The sequence below is a fragment of the Meles meles genome, chromosome 16 (genome assembly GCF_922984935.1).
Source record: "Meles meles chromosome 16, mMelMel3.1 paternal haplotype, whole genome shotgun sequence".
Lineage (NCBI taxonomy): Eukaryota > Metazoa > Chordata > Mammalia > Carnivora > Mustelidae > Meles > Meles meles.
Window position 1 is genome coordinate 16,263,710 of NC_060081.1, and position 21,647 is coordinate 16,285,356.

At 45.2% G+C, this 21,647-nt stretch overlaps 1 long non-coding RNA gene across 3 annotated transcripts in view; it reads left to right on the forward strand.

The window, feature by feature from the left end:
- Nucleotides 1-15,164, forward strand: part of LOC123926979 — a 28,462-nt gene extending 13,298 nt beyond the window's left edge. The window contains exons 2-6 of one of the 3 annotated variants that reach the window (XR_006815342.1): nucleotides 8,942-9,033; nucleotides 9,726-9,896; nucleotides 10,968-11,066; nucleotides 11,323-11,476; nucleotides 13,357-15,164. This is a non-coding gene — a long non-coding RNA (uncharacterized LOC123926979). Of the gene's footprint in view, nucleotides 1-8,941; nucleotides 9,034-9,725; nucleotides 9,897-10,967; nucleotides 11,067-11,322 lie in introns of all 3 variants that reach the window. The other 2 variants (XR_006815340.1, XR_006815341.1) reach the window with 2 other exon arrangements.
- The last annotated feature ends 6,483 nt before the right edge of the window (nucleotides 15,165-21,647 follow it).

Genomic DNA, 21,647 nt, shown 5'->3' on the forward strand with positions numbered 1-21,647 from the left:
CCTGCCTTGGGGTTGGACTTTCGTGCTTACTTATCCCTCCTTTGTTTTTTCCTTAGTATTTATGGAGGGAGAGATCATTCTCCTCTAAAATCCCCCCATCTGCCCTCCCTCTTCACTGATTCTTAGTGCACAAAAATGTGCTTAAAACCCAGACAGTTTCAGATTCTGGATTTCATGCTGCTCTTGGCCAATGTTCCCCTCCCCTGGCCTGCCATCCCATCCCAACAAGTCCTTCATGAAGAGGGCAATAGTAAAGGAGTGTTTGAAGCTTGGGCATATTTGTAGATGCTGAGAAGTATTCTGTACATGTATATTTATATATGGAATTCATAAAAATACATAAAAATCCCCCCCCCTGAATTCTATTACATGCTAAAAAAAGAGTGCAAAGAGCCTCCCGTGCAGAAGTCACTTCAAAGAGCCACCAGTCTTGAGGAAGTTGGTAGGCTGTATGTGGATTCTAGAAACCAAGGCCGGCCTCTGTCCATGGGTTCGGAGGTATTGGGAGGGCTGCTCCCTCCACTCAGCATGGAGGTGTGTCTCGTGCCTCTTGCCAATGGGAGAAGCTTCTTTGTCATCTCAGGGTCCTGGGTTTCATGGGACTGGAAGGCCCTAGTGGTGGGGACCCTGATGGTCAGTAGGAAGCGACCAACCCAGAGCAGCTTTTTCCTTGGTTCCATTCCCAGGAGGGCAGCAATAGGCTTCTTCACCCTCCCTCATCCTTATCTCTTCCAGATACAATCTTAGCTCTAACATTATATCCTGAAAAATAGTGTTAGAGAACAAAACCCAGCCACTTTCTACCATTTCTGACGATTTTAGGTTAATGATCCGGGCTTGAGAGCATCAAGTGGAATTCACAGGAAAGTCACCGACGATGAGAGACAGTCAGATCTTGTGTATGTGTGTGTGTGTGTGTGTGTGTGTGTGTGGCGCTCAGTTCACTAAGAGGCAACTGGGAAGGAATCTGAAAAGTGTTCACAACTCAGAGTACTAACCACTATACGATCACGGCGAGCTTGAAAAGTGTTCAAAAGGGAAGTTGGTGGTAACGCTCGCTTGTGAGGTCCATGTTGCCAGACTGGCCTTGTCTGGAGTAGAGTGTGAGCGGCTGTTGTACTGGAATTTGCCAGAACCCATTGCTGGGCTTCTCCCTGAAGAACTGCTACTGAGAGAGGTGAGCCATGATTTGGTCAGGTGAAGCTCATTGATGTGGTTAGGGTGAACAACACTCAGGGTCTTTGGCCCTCTGTGGGACAGACACTGAGTCTATGGTTAACTGAGGGGTGGGGGGTCACTGCTCAAATGGATGCTGTGGCCCTTTTAAATAAGAGCATGGGAATTGGCATGACATTGAGGCGGTCCTGGGGAAGATGTGTGGGGTGACGGGATGTGGAGGATTGTCTCAGTGCTTTCCTCTTAAGCTGACGCCTTTGGAGGGATGGCAAGTCCAAGCCCGCCCACAGAGATGAGAACCTACAGAAATGGTAAAGCCCTCCAGGGAAGGATGGTGCAGCCCTCTTTGGCAACCTCTGCTAATGTCCTAACAATCCTCATTGTCGGGACCTCCTTTCTTCCTATTGAACTTAAATTCTTCTCACTCCAGTTCAAGCCGCTAGCTTCTCACTCCCTCCTAGTTGGGGATGAGGAACAGCTGGTTACAATCTTCTGTGAATAAATCCACAGTTCTTTGAGAAATGAACTCACACACACACACAAAAAGCTCAGAGTTCTACCTTTAGGATTGTTTTTTCCCCTCTGGAAAATATTCGCCAGATTAAATAGAAATTAATTTTCAATTTCTCAAAAATCTTATTTCCTAGCCGATAGCATATCCATATGGATATTTTACAGGAAAGTAGTAGACCCTTAAGTTCTGGAGGTTTAGAAGTCTGGCCAATAATGCTTTTGAAAATATGAACTAGAAGTCTTCCTATGGAAAGACATGTCATAAATAATAAGTTCTTGGAATGAAAGTGTCCATGAACTTAAGGGTTTGTGTGATGTTGTCTCCCTGAGTCTTACGGCATCAGGAGCTAGGGTTTTAAATTTGGAAAAATGTATGTGCCATAAGCGGCTTGTACTGTGGAAGAGGATAAGCTTCAGGGCTTGGCTCTGCTCTATTTTTATTTCCGTTATGGGTAACTTCTGTGTGTTTTGATGAGATTCTACTGATAGAGGAACCAGGATTGTCCAGGTCAACATTTGGCTTCCAGTTGGACCATGCTAGAAGCAATGGGCGCAAAGGGATGAAGGGGGGGAAGCGCCCACAGTAGTGGGCAACAACACCTTGGTGCCTCTTCTTGGCTGCCCTCCTTCCTTTCCGTTCCCAACACTGCCCTTCACCATGGCAGCCATCAGCAAAACCCGGAAGAAACCCGGACGACACTTGGAGAGGTCTCCAAGGTGGGTGCAAATTTCTTGGTGGGGGGAGTGGATCATTTCTGATTTTGCTGCAAAGGCCAGAAGGTAAGAATGATAAAGAGAAGGGGAGAAGAAAGGGGGAGCACGGTGGAGGGAAGAGGGAGGAGCAGAGGGGGCGGAAAGGTGCCAGGGGAAGGGGAGGGAGAGGCAGGGAAACAGCTGTCAGTTTCTGGGAAGAGAAGCCGAAAGTTACAGTGACATCTCAAGGCGCAGCAGCCTCAGGGCTGCTAAAAACTCGCTCATTGGATTCAGCCCCTAAGCCAGCTGGCACCCCCCACCCCCACCACCACCTTGCTCTTCTCCTAGGCACTGGGAGTGGTAACAGAGTCACACAGGGAAACTCCACTTACTGTGTCCTTAACGATTTCCCCGTTCCCTCTGTCCCATCCGGACAGAATTCGATCAGGACCTCCCCGGCCTTCCCTCCATCCGGCTCCATTCCATTTCTCCCCCTGTTCTCGAGCCCCAGCAGCCCTCCCCGGCTCACAGCAGTGCCCCAAACTTTCATGCTCTGGCTTCTAGCCCGCACCTGCCTCACCAGCTGCCTCTCTTGCCACCCGACCTTGAACCGGGTGCCTCTGCCACCCGGAGGTGTTGGTGACTCCCCTGGGCCATCCAAGCTTTTCCTCACAGGGTTGCACAGGTTGTACCCTCCACCTGGAATAAGAAAAAAGCACCACCACCGCGGAGCTCACGGGAGCACAGGCAGGGGCTAGACTGTCACCCTTTGAAGGAGGCACCAGGATCACCTCCATTGTTCCAGAGGAGTAAACCGAAGCTTCTAGAGGTTCGCATCTGGCCTCTGGAAAAACCTTTTAGATAAGGAAAGAGCGAGGGGAAAAAAGGACTGTGTACCAGGGCTATGCCAGCCCCGGATGTATGCTCCCGATCGAAGATGCTACGACTTGAATGTCAAACTGTCCGGTTTTTCCAGAATAGAGATTTTTGATCCGTGTTTAGTTAGAGGAGAGACATGCAGACTTTGTTAGTTTGTTTTTTATCTGGTGCGATAAAGTAAAGGAGTTTCTCTGCCTCTTTTCTCATCGTCAGTCCTTTTTGTTCCTTGGCTTGCAGCTGTTGTCTGTCTTTGACGCTCACGAACCGTTTGCAGGAAGAGCTCTAGAGAATTTGGGAAGAAGGGGGTGGGGAGGAGAGAGGTGCGTGGATTTTCAAGAAGCCGGAGGACGCAGGGAAAATAAAGGTGCTCTCGAGTGTGTCGTCTGTAGCCTTGTCAGGGAACATTTCTTTACATGGTTCTTCTTCCCCTCCCTCATGCAAGCTGGCTCTTCATCATTTTTTAACATCTCTTTGGGGACAGGGACATGAAAGTGAACAGCAGGTCAAAGTCAGGAATTCGGGGTTTTGGGGTGGTCTGGTCTGATAGGCTCCCTTCGTGGGCGGCTGTGCCCTTCGTAGGGGCAGGTGAGGCCGGTTCACAATTCTGGTCACATCGCAGGCCCCTGGGTGACAGCATCACACCTCCGTCCACCCATTTACATTTCAAACCAGCACTGCCTGCTCTTGATTCATTATTCAGTAACGCTGGTCACTTGTGAGCTTTTCTGAGCTCCTATTTCACGTAAAAGGTCCACTCCTTTTTTAGCCAAATCTTCTTTCCCTGATCCTTGTGTAGTTTTTGAAATGAAATGGTCCGCATTCATTTTGAGCCCTCAGCACTCACGTATCCTCTTCTTTGCAGCGGTACACCTGGATATTGGATTAGGAGGGTGGCGGGGGTTGGGGGGGGCGTGAATCGCCCGTCAGGCTCCCCGTCTCTGCCTATCTCTGACCTTGGCCAATTCCCCCTCACAGAGCTCCATTTTTTAATAAGTAGGTAAAGGGGTTGGGAATGCTGAGTCTTTAATTATTAATAATTAAAGAGAGAATGCTCTCTCTTTAATTATTGAGGGCATCTCGGAGAAGTCACAGAGGGACATGGGCTTTAGAATTCCAGAGAATTTGGGGTGTCTCTGGCTCTGGCACCTATTTGCTTATTTCTGTGAGACTTTGGATAAGTTAGGTCATCCATCCGCATCTTACTTTCTGTCTACAGTGGGGGTGGAAATATACAGGTAGAAGGGTGGGGATGGGGTGGAACAGGGAGGCATGAACCGGCCACAGGTAATGAGCATGGACCATGGGAAGATGGCGTGCTAAGGATTTAACCTTGACCTTTGTAAGCAATGCAAATAAAACGGTTGACACAGAAGCAACCTTCAAGAACAATTAGGCGGTTTCTTGTGGGGTTACCTTTACCCCAAGCAAAATTCTCACCGGTACCCACGTGGGGGAGTGGGAGTGCCACGTGACCAAACCACCTCTGTTCTCGGAGTTTGAAACCTGAGGTTTGTCCTCCAAACTTTTAAATTCTGGCTCTAACACTTATTAGTTGTGTGCTGTTGGAAAAATTTTATTTTCCCCGGCCTTAGTTTCACCATGTTCAGAATGGTTCTGATTCAACCCAGCTCAGAGGGGATATTGTGAAAAAATTAAATGCAAAAGGTGGAAACTCCTGGCAGATAGTAGGCCTGCAGCTGATGACTTTGCTTTCTTAACATCGTGATAAATTAAGGTCCGTTCATAAATGAGTTCTGGTCAGTTCTCAAGACAGAAAAGGAAAGTCTAGATTTTTCTGTTTTGTCACCAAAAGTATTATTAGGTTTTCAAGGAAACAAAGTGCATCCTTTATCACGTAATAAAACTGAATCTACTGTTTTTCTGGCCAGGAAAAAAAAAAGCATAAATACAACTGACATCAATTCTCTGTGCATCTTGCATCTCGTCTCTCTGGTTTACAGTTTTCAGAATCCAAACATCCATCTGTCTCGGAGACCTTTCTAGTCTCTAGAAAGGAAAACACTGTCTAGATATAGTCATGCTGTTTCATGCGGCTGCCTCAGAGCCCCCTTGCATGCTTCCCTTCTGCTGACAAGTGCACGAAGCCAGGATGCTGACTTACGGCTCCCTCTGCCCCCGTGGGTTAAGCCCCATCCCAGGCCGCTTGCTGTGTTAGTTTCATCACGCCTCCCCTGTCTCTTCCGTGGTGAGAACACAACAGAGGACACGCGTCTCGGTGTGCGTTGCTCATTGCCACCATGTGGAAAGAGCAGCTAGAACGTCATGCACACCCGGGCCCTTCCTTCCACGGTGTTTATACAGTCCCGAGTCCATCAGAGAGCTCCCGATCTATTAAGCCCATTAACGCACAGCACACAGTATTACCTGATGGAGAGACCTGTGCTTGAGAACATTAAAATCTAGACTTAGTTTTCCAGTCCAGGCCCCCCTTGGCGCATTAGTTCTGAGCCACACACCTTGGATTTCAGTTCAAATGTCCTCTTACTCTGTAAGAGGCAGAGAGAGAGCGAGTGAGCGAGTGAGCAGGCTCCTGGCCTTTGGGCAATACTTGGCAATTAGTGCCCAGATGTAGTAAAAGAACAACAAAAATGCATCTGTTTCCCATCTCTAGTGAAAAAGTGATCAAACTGGGGAAGTAAGACAGATCCTATTTGGTTCTCAAGTAATTTCTGGGCTCACGCAGGGGTTGGTGCATCAGGCCCTGGGTCTCTGTCCTGTGAAAGGTTGAGTGGCTGCCTGCTGGGGCCTCCTGTCCTGCTGGGGAGAGACTCAAGCCCCAGTGGGGAGGTCAGCTGGGACCTTGGTGGGAGGAAGGCAGAGTGGAGGGTGGAGACTGGGGAAGCCTTCCTCCGGCTTCCTCCCACCATGTACACGAGGCAGTCCCCGGAGCCCACCCTCCAGGGTCCCCAGCTCCCCTCCCCCTACTGCCCACAACTCCCCACCTGGTCTCAGGAGCAGCCCGAATGTCCTTACTCCATGGCAGGCGCTTCAGTCACAGAAGTGCATTCGGTGACCCTCAGGACCTTATTTCCTCCATTCGAGACACCAAGAGCAGAACTGCCCCTGCCTACTTCCCAACATGTGTTAAGAAGAGGCAATGGAATCCTACCCGAGGTTACTAAGAGGCTGAAACAGCGTAAATACAAAGGTGTTAAACAGAAATCCCTTGGAACCCCACGGCCAAACTCAGCAGCGGCCAGCTGTGGTTGTCCCTGGGGGCAGAGTGGCAGCCTGGCCTTGTGGAGTCCCTCCCATCAGTTGAGGAGGATACTAGTATGCGGAATGGCTAGGGCACGGAGAGTCGCCTAGCTGGAGCTGCTCCCCACCCCCACTCCCCTCCTGGCCCTGGTCGGTTGGTAGCACGAGCCACTGCATCAGCAGCAGGTATCCCCCTGAGGGAGGAGGCGACTGAATGTGCAGGCTGGGCGCTGTCCACCTGCCGTCAGCAGTGACTCAGAAGGAAGACCGTTTTACACTGGGTGAGTCTGAGACAATGCTGAGTGCGTGGATGGGCTGACTCTTCTGAATGGAGGGAGGCCGGAAGCTTTTGGTGAAGGTGAATCATTCTTCCTATACTTTCCCGTGGCTGCCCAAGGTGTCCCTTGGGCTGGCGCTGGGAAACATGGCAAAACTCTGAAGCTTTGCCATGGTTCCCGTTGTTTTGTTTTGTTTTAAATTAAGTCCGTGACAATGGTTCCGAGATCCAGGCACGATGGACAATAGTCAGACTGACATTCCATCTTCATTTTGAAGAGTATTTAAGTGGGAGTGAGATGATAACACTGTTAAAATAAGATTAATGACAGAATAAATGCTAACCTCCCTGGCGATGGGAAGAAATATAATGAATGGCCAAGGCTGGTTACATGGAAATGTCATCCGTGGCCCCACAGGTAGAGAAACTTACTACCATGGAGGACAAAGTTGGATTGTGCAGAAAATGGGATCAGCAAGATAAAGCTGATTTTTCTTTTGCATGGAAGTCTGGGCATAGATGGTTAAGGCTGTGGGAGTCTTGCCCTCCACTGCTTTGTGTCTCTCCTTGGCAGTGGCAGTGGCTTTGACGGGCACACCACCCTCCATCCTCCATCTCTTGCTGCTTCTTTCTCGTGCTTGCACTTGAGCCTCCATTCCCAAGGACATCTCTCAGTCCAGAGCTAACACACCTGCATTCCTGCCGGCAAGAAAGAGGGCTGGGGAGGCTCTGGCAAAGGGCAGATGCCTGCTGTTACCTGTAGAAGGTTCCCAGAAGCTCCTACATGGCACCCTCGTCTACACCCTGCCTGCCCAGGCCACAGCCACGTGGCCACACTTAGCTAGCTCTGTCCTACAATCAGTGCTTTGCCAAGACCAAGTTCTACGGAAGAAGTGGAGAACAGAGACTGGGGCACCACTGGTGGTCTCTACCCATCACATAATTTCAGGGCTTCTGGAAGGTGCCTTTTGCTTTCCCTTCCATGTAGCTGATGCCTAAGGTTTCTCAACTGCACTGAGTCTTTCCTTAAGACGAAGTGGACTTTCTTATGCTGTGATCTTCTCCAGGCCACTTGTAGGGTTCCTGGTGCTCATTCTTTCCCCCCAGTAACTCCCAGCCCAGCTGAGCTGGTATCTTGGTAATACCATGTCTTTCCAGTGTCCATATTAGGAGAGGGCATAGATATTATTGAGGCTGACACTTAGAACACACTAGATCTTATACTCACAGTTTAGGTTTTTGTTGTTGTTGTTGTTTGTTTGTTTTTTTCTCATTTAGCCCCCAGCAAAGCCCCAGGAGTTGAGTGCTCTTAAGAGAGATGCAGACTTAAAGCCAGAATCCTCACTAACCCTGGTGCTCATCACTACACCATGTAGCCTCTCCTTTATCCCATCTGATCTCCAGGTAAAGGCAGGCCCTATGTTGATTCTAGAGGAAGAGGCACATTTCTCTGGGTCCTGGTTCTGAGTGTGCGAGGATGAGAGTAGAGGTGAGGTGGGCGAAACTATGCTAAAGATCCAAAGAAATGTAAGGCAGTTGGTAAGTTCCCTAAGAGGTGAATGCAGGTGTGCTTTTGCTGTAGGTTTTAGGAGACGTAATGTTAAGGTACTAGAAGGGACACTAAAAAAAGAGACAATCGCTTTACTCCAGCTGCATCTCCTTCCCTCTGGTAGACCTGGAGCCCTTCACCAACCCCCTGTTTCGGCACAGTGAAGGTCATGTCCCCATGGGAGTCAGTTGTCAGCGGGACTCTTGCCCCTGGGGATATGGTCCGACCTGACTGGAATCCTTATTCTGTGTCTTTTTCTTAGCACTTCTTTCCTCAAGCTTCTTTTTTGCTTTAATGCCCGGATGCTACTTTTTCTACATTAGTGTTTTTCATCAAAGTCACTCCTACCCGTACTGTTTCTGAGTTTAGTAGATTTATCAGAGACGAGAAGGATTTTTAGGGAGATCTCATTCTGGGGTGAGGTCTTCTCTGGCACAACCATCCTGCCTTTTCCCTCCCGCCTCTGGAATAACTTCCGCTTTTGTGAATTTATATCCAAGGACCAGTTAAGATTCCTCAGAAAAACGAATTCCTTTGGCTATAAGAGATGCTGGAGAATGAAAGGTTCCTTCCCTTGTTGCTCTTGATGTTTTGGTGGCTAGACTGATACAGCCGGAATCCATCTGTATCTTCAGGTAAGGAAGAGATAACACCACGCTCCCGGATGCTGGCCATGAAAGAGCCTTGGCTTGTCATGTGGGCTTGAAGGCAGGGCCTCGGGATCATGGTGAGTTCATTGTTCCTGAAGCAGTGGGACTTGCTGTAGTCTTCAGAGGTGGAGATCACTAACAGTTTTGAAGATGGTTGCCATGAAGGCTTCTGTATGAGTTTGGCCATTGGTGGAAGCGATGGAGATGTCTAGAGCTTTCCATATCTGATCTCCCTTCATTCCTATGCACGTGGGAAGTCTCAAGCTGCCCTAAAACTTGTTAGACTAGATCTTCCCAATGGGCTTTGAGTGAAGAGGTGTGTCCTTTTTGGTCTGAGGCAGTTGAGAGTTTTCCATACTCTTCCCCACGAGCCATGTGTCGCAATAACAGTGGAGAAAGATGAGAGGAGCCTAGATCCGCGAGAGGGTATGTGGACAAGAGCCCAGCTGACCTGCTTTGGACTTGACATGCACAAGACAGAAACTTCTCTCAGGTGATGGGTATTGAGAGAAACACCAACAAACAGAAGATCTCCTGCTATTTTGACCGTTGTTACCAGAGCATGGCGTAGTTTGTCCTGAATACAGATAATATGGAATTTATATAGACTGTGCTCAGCTCTATATAAATTCCTGAGAGGGTTCCTGGATGTCTAATAGATTCCAAGGTTTGGATAGTCAGGGGATGTTTTGGGATGAGAAGGAAGGAAGGATTTTCTGCATCCTTTATTATTTTTGTTGTTGTTGTTGTTGTTGTTTTTCTCCTTAAGTGACCATCATCTCAGAGACCCTGGGGGATAAGGTGGCAAGTACTGAACAGAAACACTAAGAATTGAAGAGAAGCACTGGGTAGGACGGTTCCTGAAAGCCCCCTCAAGCCTCGGCTTCCCTAATTGATAAGCTGTTCTGGAACAATTCTGCCTGACATGGTGCCCCGGCAGGTTAGTGAAAAGGAGGATGTTGTGTTGAATCCATGTGCTGCCATCCCACCTTTCACAGCAGCTGATAATCCAGGCTCTGTTTCCACGAGTAATCACCAAACATAACAATTAAACACATATCACCCGAGATGAGAAAACCCCAGGAGGATACTCTGTGTCCATTCCATTCAAATCTGAAATCTGTTGGCGGATATTGGTAAAGTGGCTCAGGCAGTTAGGGAGGTGGGAGAGGGGACGGCAACCCCAGAGATGATTGAGGTAGCAGACAATTCACACATTCTACTCTTGGAAGCTCAAAGAGTGCCGAATACTGTGCCTAAGATGATACAAAGTGAATATTTACTTATGCAATGGTGACTCTCAGTTAAGAATGAACGTGTTCATTAGGAGTAGAGATTGTTTGAAAACACTTTCTCCTGTGCAGAAGTAGTATGTGTATCCTTGTCCATATCATCTCCAGCACAGAGAAAGGCCCCACCTACATACGGGGTGCGCGCCTCCCTGTGATGAGCCAAGTTTAACTCTCTGCCCTGTATTCTCTGAAGCTCTTCCTGGGGATAGGGACACTCCAGCCACACAGTCGCAGCTGGTGACATCTGCAATCCTTCCTTCCAGGGATGAGGCCAAAGTGTTGGCGAAAAGGCATGTGAGCAATCCTACTCATGTGTATTATCTGTGCAGCTTCTAGAAAAGTCCTTCTAATAGAAGGAGGCCCGGAACTAATATGGGAATATAAGAGAATATACTTCATTAAAGAGGAAACCTCCTTCTAACTCCCAGACAGAGCCAGAGGTTCTGTCTAACGAAACACTTCCTTTCTAATCTGACTTCTGGAGTTCCACCTTGGAATATGGAAAGGTGTCTCTTGAGTCAAGTACCTCTCAGAGAGGGAAAGGTTTTTCTTGACTCTCTCAGCAAGGAGCTTCTGGTACTGTCCCTGTGTTCAGTGACACTATCTCATGGGGAATTCTCAAGTTCTCCAGGTGGGTGGGCTGCCAGTGTTCACTTGAGAAAGTGAAAGACTATTGAGAAAGGAGAGACTGAGCTAGCTTTCTACTTTCTTCTTTCCAGGATGCTCTCCAGGAAGATTCCTGCGAGCCTGACTCAGAAGAGCGGCAGTCTGACCGTGAACCTGTTCCCCTCGAGAATTTGATCTTCTTTCCGCAATAGGTTGTGATGGCCACGTTTTTCTCTTCTCTGACTTCTCATCAGCTTTTCAAATGGTGGATTTAGAAAAACTAGAGTTATTCTAGCATTGCTTATGTGATCTCAGAGTCTCACAAGTAGTTTTCCCCCAGATGAATATTGGGAGGAGTTCGGTAGCAAGCTATGTGATGAGGGAGGAGCACTGGAGTGGAAGTCCAGAGGTGGTGTAAACTGGGGCATGTTACTTCATCTCTCTGACACTTTGTTTCATCAATTATAGATTGGAATGTGGATCAAAATGTTTCTGACTACCAAAGCCTCTAAGTCCTGAAAGCCGTCCTCCAGAGGAGAAAACACACACGGGCAAATGTATATTTATTCACTCTTCCGCCACGCTTTTGTAGACTGGTTCCAGAGAGCTCTGAATTCACCTGGTAATAGCATTATCTTAATTCTGTATTGAAGACACAGTTCCAATTACTTAACCATAAGACTCGTACACTGGCTGACTTCCATCCTTTCCCTAATAAAGTAGATTAATTAATCCAGGCAATTACTGTCAAGCAAAGGAGCAAGGTTGGACATTCTCTGAGAAATTTGGTGGCTGTACATCTGATATGGTTAATTTGCAAGACCTCGGATGGAACATTTTAATTAATTATTTCAGTTATTATTATATTTAGATAGTGCTGGATGGGTAGAAATCTATTACAATTATAAAGTTTGGGTCAATTTACCAATGAAAAGGATGAGCATCCTTCCACATTTCCTTTTTTCTCTCTAGAACCATAGCAATTAGAGAAATTATATCATGATATTGGGCAAATAAATTAGTCAGTCACAGCCGAAAAGTAGTTTATGAGCAAACCATTAGAACCCTCTCCCAGTCAAATGGAGGCCTATTGAGAAGCAGTGTGTAAATAGAGCAAAGCTTATGAAGTGAAATTGACAGGATAGAAAATTTTCATAGACACAACCTGCCAACAAGGACTTTTCTTACACATGTCTCCATTACCTTGATAAGATTGGGAGGTGGCCAGTGGCTCTGTAAATTTAAAGCAAAAAGTGGCAATTAGGTCCTCAGGGTACATCCTCCTCCCTCCTTTATTCACTTCAGGTTCATTATTTTGGATTTTTCAATTATATTTTTATGTTTCTGGTCCTTGGAGGAGGCTGAATATGACATTTTGACAGTTGAATCTGAAAGAACTATGATTCTAGATTCTGTAAATACTTCTTAATCATAAAAAATGTCTTTGTTTTAACTTTGATTACTGTCTCATTGGTCAAGCCCTTCGGATTACATATACATTTTATTGAAAGGTCAATCCCCCAGATTCATGGTATAGAGGTCTGCTTTTCAAAGGTTCAAACTGTGGGTGGTTTAGTTCATATCCTTAACCCCAAAATGAAAATTCTGGGATTCTCATCAGCCTTCTCCCAAAGCAGACCTTTAAATCTTCCCCAACACATGTAAAAACCAAACTTTATGGGGATCCAAGGCCAGCCAGGAAATTTTAACAAAGACTAAATTTTAGAACAGCGAATCTTCAGTTGTGCAAAGGACATTGCTAAACTTCTGGGTTGGAAGGTATCCTGATCTACCTAATTCTATTTATGAAACTGCATATGTGCTTTGAAACTCCATTTAGATCCAACTCTTTCAGCTAGAGATGGAAACCATATGTGTGTCTAAGGCCCATATGTTAGGGCTTGGAGAGTCTTAGATTTTGTTTTGATTTCCAACGCAGCATCATTTTCAGATTTGGAGACATCTGGGTATGTCCTTGACCCTCTGTGTCATGAGGCGATATTTTTGTTATCCATTCTTCTTCTTAGATGATTCCCATTTCCATATGCTTAGGAAGGTGTTGCGGCCTTTGGCTCTCAAAAGATCGCTTTAAGAGAAACAGAACTGAAGTAAATATGTGGAAAATCAAGTTCACAGTCATACCTGGGTGAAATAGTATTTTGTTTATTGTTTACGTGAATTCATTAGGGCTTCTGTTCTCCTTCACTCACTGTTTCTTTCCTCTTCTGCGGACTTCCATTTCTGCTGCGCACATGCCCGAGGATTGTGGGCATATGCCAGTGTGAGGATGGCTGGCGACCTCCAAGTCTATTTCCCCATTCTTTCTCGGTGGTAGTCTGGTTGTAGCCAGGCATATGGCCTCTCAAGGACTATCTTCCAAACCTTACCGGTAGGTGTGTGTTGAAGATCTTATTGATGAAATGTGAGCAGTAGAGATGGGAGACATTTCAAGGCCTACGTCCTAACACACGGCCTTTCCCTTTGGTTGGTACTACGATACAGAAGAGTCTAAAACCAGCTTCAAATGCAGATGATGGCAGTATCCTGGGGGATGATGGACGAAAACAACGGGAAGAACTGAACTCTTCTAATTTCTGCAAGGAGCAGAACCACCTGCTGACTGCCCTCGCCCCCCAACTACTGGACTGGCAAGAAAAAAGCTTCTTTGTCCTTAAAATCATGTGTAGATCTTAGGGTTTATATACCATATAATTAAAGGAAAAGGAATCCTTTTCTGCATAAAACCAAGAGAGATTCTTAGGCTGTGGGGACATGGGTTCAACAGGAAATCAGTTCTCCAAACAAAACATGTAGAGATCCCTTCGGGGAAAAATAGCCAGTATGGTTATTTGGCCTGATGATATCGAGAGTTGGAAGAGTTGTTTATTCAACATGAACTCATTTTTCTTCTTTGTTGGTTGGTCACTTACAATTCTACTCTTGAAATTTTTCACAGTTGAGTTAATCATGGGGCTAGTCATTGTTGAAAAACATCTCTTCAGTGAAAGGGAGCAGACATAAGAATGAAAAGCCAAGTGTGTAAGATTTTCCTGAGGGCAGAAGGTCCGAGAGCTTTTCTCAGTAACTCATCCCCCTTGGGGGCAGGCGTTAGTGGACAGCTCCGGGGCTCTGGTAGGTGAAATCCACGGGGACCTCAGTCTATGATTTTATCTGACTTAGCCTCAGGTCTCTAAACTATGATATGGCAATGATGACTCCCATCTCATTCATTTTTACATCAGGTGGATCATTTGCAATAATGTCTCTATGGTATCTGGCACATAGCACGTGTTCAATAAATGGTGTTCTGAGGTTGAGGGCGACTTCTCACAGGTTCCCGTTGCTGATGGTGGCTACCGGATACGGGGTGTGTGGAGGCAAGGACAAAGACTTGTGTTTCCATGAGAGCGAAGAAGGAAGGGCTGGACTTCCAGATTGGCTTCCTTCGGACTGATTCGAGATTTCAAGAATGGAGATGTGCCAAGCCTTTTAAAGATCTCAAAGGATTAATATATTTTTAAACATAAAAAATATGCTATATGGGGGTGCCTGGGTAGCTCTGTCTGTTAGGTGACCAAGTCTTGGTTTCAGCTCGGATCCCAATCTCATGGGTCCTGAGATTGAGATCCCTGCCTCATCTGGCCTTACCCTCAGTGGGGAGTCTGCTTGAAGATTCTCTCCCTCTGCCCCTCTCCCCAACCTGCACACTCTCTCCCCCCTAAAAGAAACGCATGTTAAAAAATACGCTCCATATTTTTGTATCTTTTATAGTATATCAGGATTTGCATTTGACTTGTTGCAGAGTGTAGTCCAAGGGAATGTTTGAATACACAAATGCATTGTTCAATGGGACTGTCAGTGGTGCTGATGTGATGTTTATAACGTTATTGAATATAAAAAAAAGAAGCGTGGTTTGGGTGTTTTGTAGACAGATGCCACATGCCTTTATTTATTTATTTATTTTTTGCATTATACGGTTTAATCAGATGGTACAGTGGAGAGATTTGTGCAGAATGTGGTAAGTGGTAGGAAACAACTCTGTAAGCTCTGATGTAAAGACCCTGAGGGCTGTGATGTAATTTCTTTTCTTTTCTCTAACATCAATTATTTAACATATAATGTATTATTAGTTTCACAGGTAGGGTTTAGTGATTCATCAGTTTCAGATAACACCAGGGATCATCACACTGTGTGCCCTCCTTACTGCCCATCACCCTGTTACCCCGTCCCTACCCTCCCATCTCCTCTGCAGCAACCCTGTTTGTTTCTTAGAGTTGAGAGTCTCTGGTTTGTCTCTCTCTCTGATTTCATCTTGTTTTAATTTTCCCTCCCTTCCCCTATGTTCATCTGTTTTGTTTCTTAAATTCCACATATAAATGAAATCACATGATCATTGTCTTTCTCCAACTGACTTATTTCACTTAGCATGATACCCTATAGTTCTACCCATGTCGTTGTAAATGGTAAGATTCCTTTCTTTCTTTCTTTCTTTCTTTCTTTTGATGGATGAGTAATACTGCTTTGTATATATATACTACCTCTTCTTTATCCAGTCACCTGTCAATGGAACTCTGGGCACTTTCCATAGTTTGGCTATTGTGGACATTGCCGTTATAAGCATATATAGCATTCAAATCACTATATTTTGTATCCTTTGGATAAATACTTGCAATTGCTAGGTGATAAGGTAGGTCTATTTTCAACGTTTTGAGGAAACTCCATACTGTTTTCCAGAGGGCTGGCCCAGTTTGCATTCCCACCAACAGTGCAGGAGGGTTCCCCTTTCTCTACATCTTCCCCAACCTCTGTTGTTTCATGACTTGCTAATTTCAGTCATTTTGCCTGGGGTGAGGTGGTATGTGATGCAATTTCTATTCAGTCCTCCATGTACTTTGATTTTGAAGACAAATCATCATGACCCGGCTCACGTTTGTCTTAAAGCTGCACTAGCGGTGGCTTTGGATTGCTGTCTCTCACTCTTCTGAGAATTCAAGAATCACACATTTGCCCTGGCATGATGTCAGGTGTGGTTTTAGAAAATCAGTTGATTGAGACGGTTTGGCTATAGCTGCAATGAGCATCCTCAGAGCTTAGTGAGTCCCATAACTGCTTTTGGCAGTGCAACGATCAAGGTGGAAAAGTTCACGACTGATTTGCTACGGTGATCAGAGACAATTAGAAAGTTGAACGGAATGAATGGACACCAGGGCCCAGTTTTTTGGTCACATGTAGAGGCTTTTACCTCTGTAGCTTGTTGTTTTCATGAATCCATATGGTTGTGTGTGTATACAGAAAATAAACAGTTGAGGTAGTTATTCACAGAATCCAAACTGCCCCTCTTTACCAATCACTTACGTAAAATATATTAAATATTTAGAATAGTGAATAACAATTGAGTGCTGGAAAGTTTGAGCCCAGAAACAAATACTTATGGATTTACAAATCTACAAAGATGCACTGTGCAATCCGTGACTGATTTATTCATTTGGAAGACTGAGGTAAATGTTGTAGATCTATCATTCATGGAGCAATTGGTTTCTTTGGCCCTGTGGCCTACCAACTGTGTCCAAAACCTGACCAACCATCTTGCACAGGTCTGTCATTAGGCTGCAAGGAAGAACAAGCACGAGAGAGAGGTGTGGTCTGGTGGATTGCGGTTATCATTCTGGGTAAGACAACTTGATATAGCCCTTCTGATGAAGTGGTATGAACTTCCAGTTATAGAATAAATAAATCGCACAGATGGAAAGTACAGCCTAAGGAATATAGTCAGTAATATTGTAATAACTTTGAATGGTGAGAGATGGTGTCTACATTTTCATGGTGACCCCTGAATCATGTATAGAATTGTTGAATCGCTATGTTGTACGTGAAGCTAATATGGTACTCTACGTCTGCTCTACTTCAATTAAAAAAAAAAAAATTACCATGGGCCCATTTCATTGGAAGGCTACATCTCCTGTTTTCCTCCTGCATCTCAGGCTGCCCCTTCTGGGGCTCTTAGTCTCGTAAATGAGGGTTTCTTCACGGCACCTTAGAGACCGTCACAATTTTTTCACTCGACTCCTGTCCTGGGAAATCTCATCCATTCCTGTGGTTTTGGTTTCATTTATACTCCATACCTGTGCCCTCCAGTGCAGAGCTTTCTACCAAACATCAGAATCATCTTCAGATCCACTTACTTATTAACATGCCTGTCTGTCTCATGACCCTTAAATTCAAAATGTCTAAATCTCACTTTATCACTTCATCACGTCTTTCCTCTACGTCTCTGTCTCCACTGATGCTCCCTCTTTATCTAGTTTCCCAAGATGCCTCTTCCCTCAATTCCACCCCGCAATCAGTCAATCTGCCAATCCATCACTGTTCAGTTAAATCTCCATGTTCCCGGCATTCCTGTATTTCAGGTCCCCATCGTTTCCCACCTGGCTTTTCTTTCAGACTTCTGGTTTCCTCCTGCTAGAGGACCCATGCAATAGAGTTTATCTTGTTTTGCAATCATATACTTGTGTGACTGTATGATGCTTATCTCTGTCTGTAAACATGAGTTCCAAAAGAGCATGGACTGGACCGGTTTTTGTTCACATTGTCTGGTTACCTAGCAGATGGTAGAAGTTTAGTTCATATTTGGTATTTGTTGAGTGAATATTTGAATTAATCTGGTTTCTTGCTATAGCCTGATCACACACTCTGTCTTCAGTCTTGCTCTTATATATCTCACTTACTATCTTACAAAACATTTAAAGCACTTCTAATCATGCTATGGCCCTCCATATCATCCTTCAATGAATGATAAGATCTGAACCTCTCCACACATCCACACACCTACATACCTTTAGACTTTCTTTCTTTCCTTTTTTTAATGTGAGAGAGAGAGCATGAGAAAGAGAGAGAGAAAGAGAGAGAGAGAGAAAAAAAGAAAGATCATGAGCAGGGGAAGTGGTAGAGGGAGCAGCAGACTCCCCGCTGAGTAGGGAGCCGGATGTGGGACTCGACCCCAGGACCCTGGGATCTTGACCTGAGTTGAAGGCAGACGCTTAATTGGCTGAGTCACCCAGGCATCCCACATACCTTAGACGTTCATGATTTGTCCCCACCAATATCTCCAGTCCCATTTGTTTTTTGTGCTAGTAGGGGGAGGGAGAGAGGGAGAGGGACGGAGGGAGAGGACCAGAGGGACAGAGGGAGAGGAAGAGAGAGACTTTCCATGCAGACTCTGCACTGAGCATGGAGTCTGATGCAAGGCTCAGTCTCAGGACCTTTAGATCATGACTTGATCGGAAATTAAGAGTTGGACACCCAACCAACCGAGCCACCCAGGTGCCCTGCTTTTTTTTAATTTTTGCTGCCTGCCTCCCTCCTGTCTCCCATCCCCCTCTTCTTCTGCTCTCAAACCACCCTAGCCTTGCTAATTCCTCCTCATCCTCCATGTCTGGACTTAGATGTCACCTGTCAGGAATCTTTTTGTGACCCTCCAAGATGCTTCATGAACCGGCTTGGAGCCTCTGCAATAATTTGCTTATGTCACCACACTCTGAATGATGACATGTTTTTCTCCCCACTGTACCCCAAGAGTAGAGTCCAGCACCTGGGAAAAGTAGATGAATGACCGACGGATGTGAAGCTCTGAGCACCAGGATGCATGGTGCTTCCAAGGGACAGGGCAGTCTCAGAATGACGGTGAGTTAGGACTCATGTAGACACATGACCAACCTGGGTCATGAAGCCTTGCAAAGGTTCTTCTCAGTCTAACCGGATTCCCTTGCTCCTGCCGGGATCCCCACTGGCAATTATTAATAAGAGAGGGTGAGAGAATGAGGGAAAGTAGTAAGTGCACAATGAGGAAGGAGGAGTGAGGGTGGAGAATGGATAAAAAATACACAAAGACAGTGATAAAGAGCTTAGGGGTGTTACTGCTCGTTACAGTCGGAGTGATTTGTGATCTAAATTGTTCCATAGTGGCATTACTGTGTGATGGAGTTTCCTGACTTTGTTTTATTGGAATGTGGTTGCTCTGTGGAAATGGTCAAATTCTTTGGTACTTTGGGAATATGGACCTCAATTCCAATCACCATTCTAATTCTTTTCTTTTAAAAATATCTTTTATTTATTTGACAGAGATACAGTGAGAGAGGGAACACAAGCAAGGGCAGAGGGAGAGGGAGAAGCAGGCTTCCTGCTGAGCAGGGAGCCCAATTTGGGGCTCAATCCCAAGACTCTGGGATCATGACCTGAGCCGAAGGCAGACACTTAACGACTGAGCCACCCAGCTGCCCCAATCATTCTAATTCTTCTAATTCTGGCCAATCATAGTATTGCTTGTTGTCTTGGTCCATTTATTTATTTATTTATTTATTGTCCTCATACAGCTTCATTAAAGTTGGATTTTCAGTGATTACTTGCTCTTTTTGGCACCCAGGGTAATTTTTTAGAGCTCGAGCTTAGTTAGTATTTAAGAATTTAAAGTAATATGCAGCAGAACTCCTGTTTTTCACTTATTGGTAACTTTCAAAACATTGTGCCTCTTAACTGAAATTTCCATGCTTAGTCACGGCCCAAACTGAAACAGTTTTTAGAAAATCAACCATCAGCACATTTCACATACTTTTCACGTAAGTTGAGGATGGGAAGTATTTGTGCTTTGTGGGTAACATTTCAGTTTTTCTTGTTACTAGTGAAACAAAACACCTAAATCTAAAAGCCCAGAAATACACAGACATAAAGGTCAGAGAATTTAAAAACAAACACTGAAATGAAAAAGAAGCTGGGGCACCTGGGTGGCTCAGTCTGTTGAGCATAGGACTTTTGATTTCAGCTCTGGTCATGATCTCAGAGTCGTGGGATCGAGCCCCACATTGGGCTCTACGTTCAGAACAGAGTCTGCTTGTCCCTGTCCCTCTCTTCCTTCCTCTGCTTGTGCACTCTCTGTCTCTCAAATACATAAATAAATAAATAAAATTTTGGGGGGGGAGAAGCAAATATTGTTAACCTACCACTTGGTCATTGCTGATTTTCTGTATATTGAAGACCTATCTTTATCCCCAGTAAGGCTATGTCTGTATTTAATAGTGAAGTATGCAGTGAAACCAATAAAAGTAATTTGTACCATTATGTTCACTTGAGTTCAATTCAGCAGACATTTGTTTTTAAATATATACATGTATTTCTTAAAATAAAGATTGTGTATATTTAAGGTGTATGACTTGATTATTTGCTATACATTATATAATGAAACGATTATGGAGTCAAGCCGGTTAACATATTATCTTTTTTTTTTTTTAAAAAAAGGATAAACTTTTTCCCCTCAAAGATTTATTTTAAAGAGAGGGAGAGAGAGAGAGGGAGGGAGAGAGAGAGAGAGAGAAAGTGAGCAGGAGGGCCAAAGGCAGAGGCAGAGGGAACATCTCAAGTAGACTCCCTGGTGGGTATGAAACCCTATATGGGGCTTGATCTCCCGACGCTGTGCTGAGATCACGACCAAAGTTGAAACCAAGAGTTGAAGGCTTAGCCAACGGAGATAACACCGCCAACATATCACTTCCTATACAGTGATCTTTTTATGTGTTTGTGTGTGATGAGATCACGTGAAACCCACTCTCAGCATCTGCCATGTCCCTTTTGCCCTGTGAGGGAGCATATCCATAGGTTCCAGGAATTAGGACGTGAACATCTTTGAGGCCATTTCCCAGCCTGTTACCACATTTCAACCACTACAGAATCATACGTCTGTTTATATGTTCATAGTCGTGCCCTTCTCTTCTGCTAAATAGTGGCAGGTTGTGGACACAGTCCTACCCACCATGCCCAGACCCCACAAGCTAAAACTCAAGATGACGAGCAATGTAAGGTAAGCTATGCCAAGCATTCTACGGAGAGAACACTGGAAGCCAAAGCTTTGAATTGGAGGTCATATAGCAACTTGACCTTGAAGTATAGGTTGATGAATTAGAGTGCTGGAGGTACAAAGCCATGGAGACGTGAAGCCGGGTGGTGTGTCTGGAGGGCAGCAAACAATTGAGTTTGGTGGAAATGAATGTTTGTGTGTGTGTGTGTGTGTGTGTGCGTGTGTGTTTGTAAGGGACCAGGGACCAGGTCTGGGGCTCATGGATGACAAGAGACCTCATACCAAGCAAGGAGAGAATGGTACTAGATTATTGGGGGGAGAGCCAGAGAATGTATAGAGAGCAAAAGTAAACCAGGAACATACTAAAAGGAGGACACGTTGGTCTCATGGAGTCCAGGACAAAGTGACCGATCAGCACAGATATTTGCTGCTGTATTTCTTTATTCTCTGAGATGAGAATGATGCTTTGCTGTTGTTGTTGTTCTGTAAGAATTTTCCTTATAAGAAACTTTCAAAAGGAACTCAGTGAAAAAAAAAATAGCTAATTTATTTGTGGGTCCCAAAACTTGGTTTAGACCAACCGTAGCCATAGCAGGAGCCTGGCGGTCCTCAGGAAGGTCCCCTTATTCTAAATACTTGCTCCCCCTCTTCAAGTGGTGTGTTGTCCAACTGTGTGCAACCTTTGGCCCTTCTGTCATTGTTGGAAGCGATGTCATAAAGCATTGTCACTGCGTTATCATTGTCAAACGGAAGGGAATAAGGTATCAGAGATGAAAAAGACAGCTTCTTGAGAGAGAGGAGAAGATCTGAGGCAATGTTTAGATACTTTAAGCAAAAAAAAAAAAGTATTTTTTTTAATTACCTGAAGATTTTTAGACAAATGGAAAACTTTAGACTGGGATTACTCAGAAAATTGATTTGGGACTTCAGAGTCCATGGGTGAAGGTTT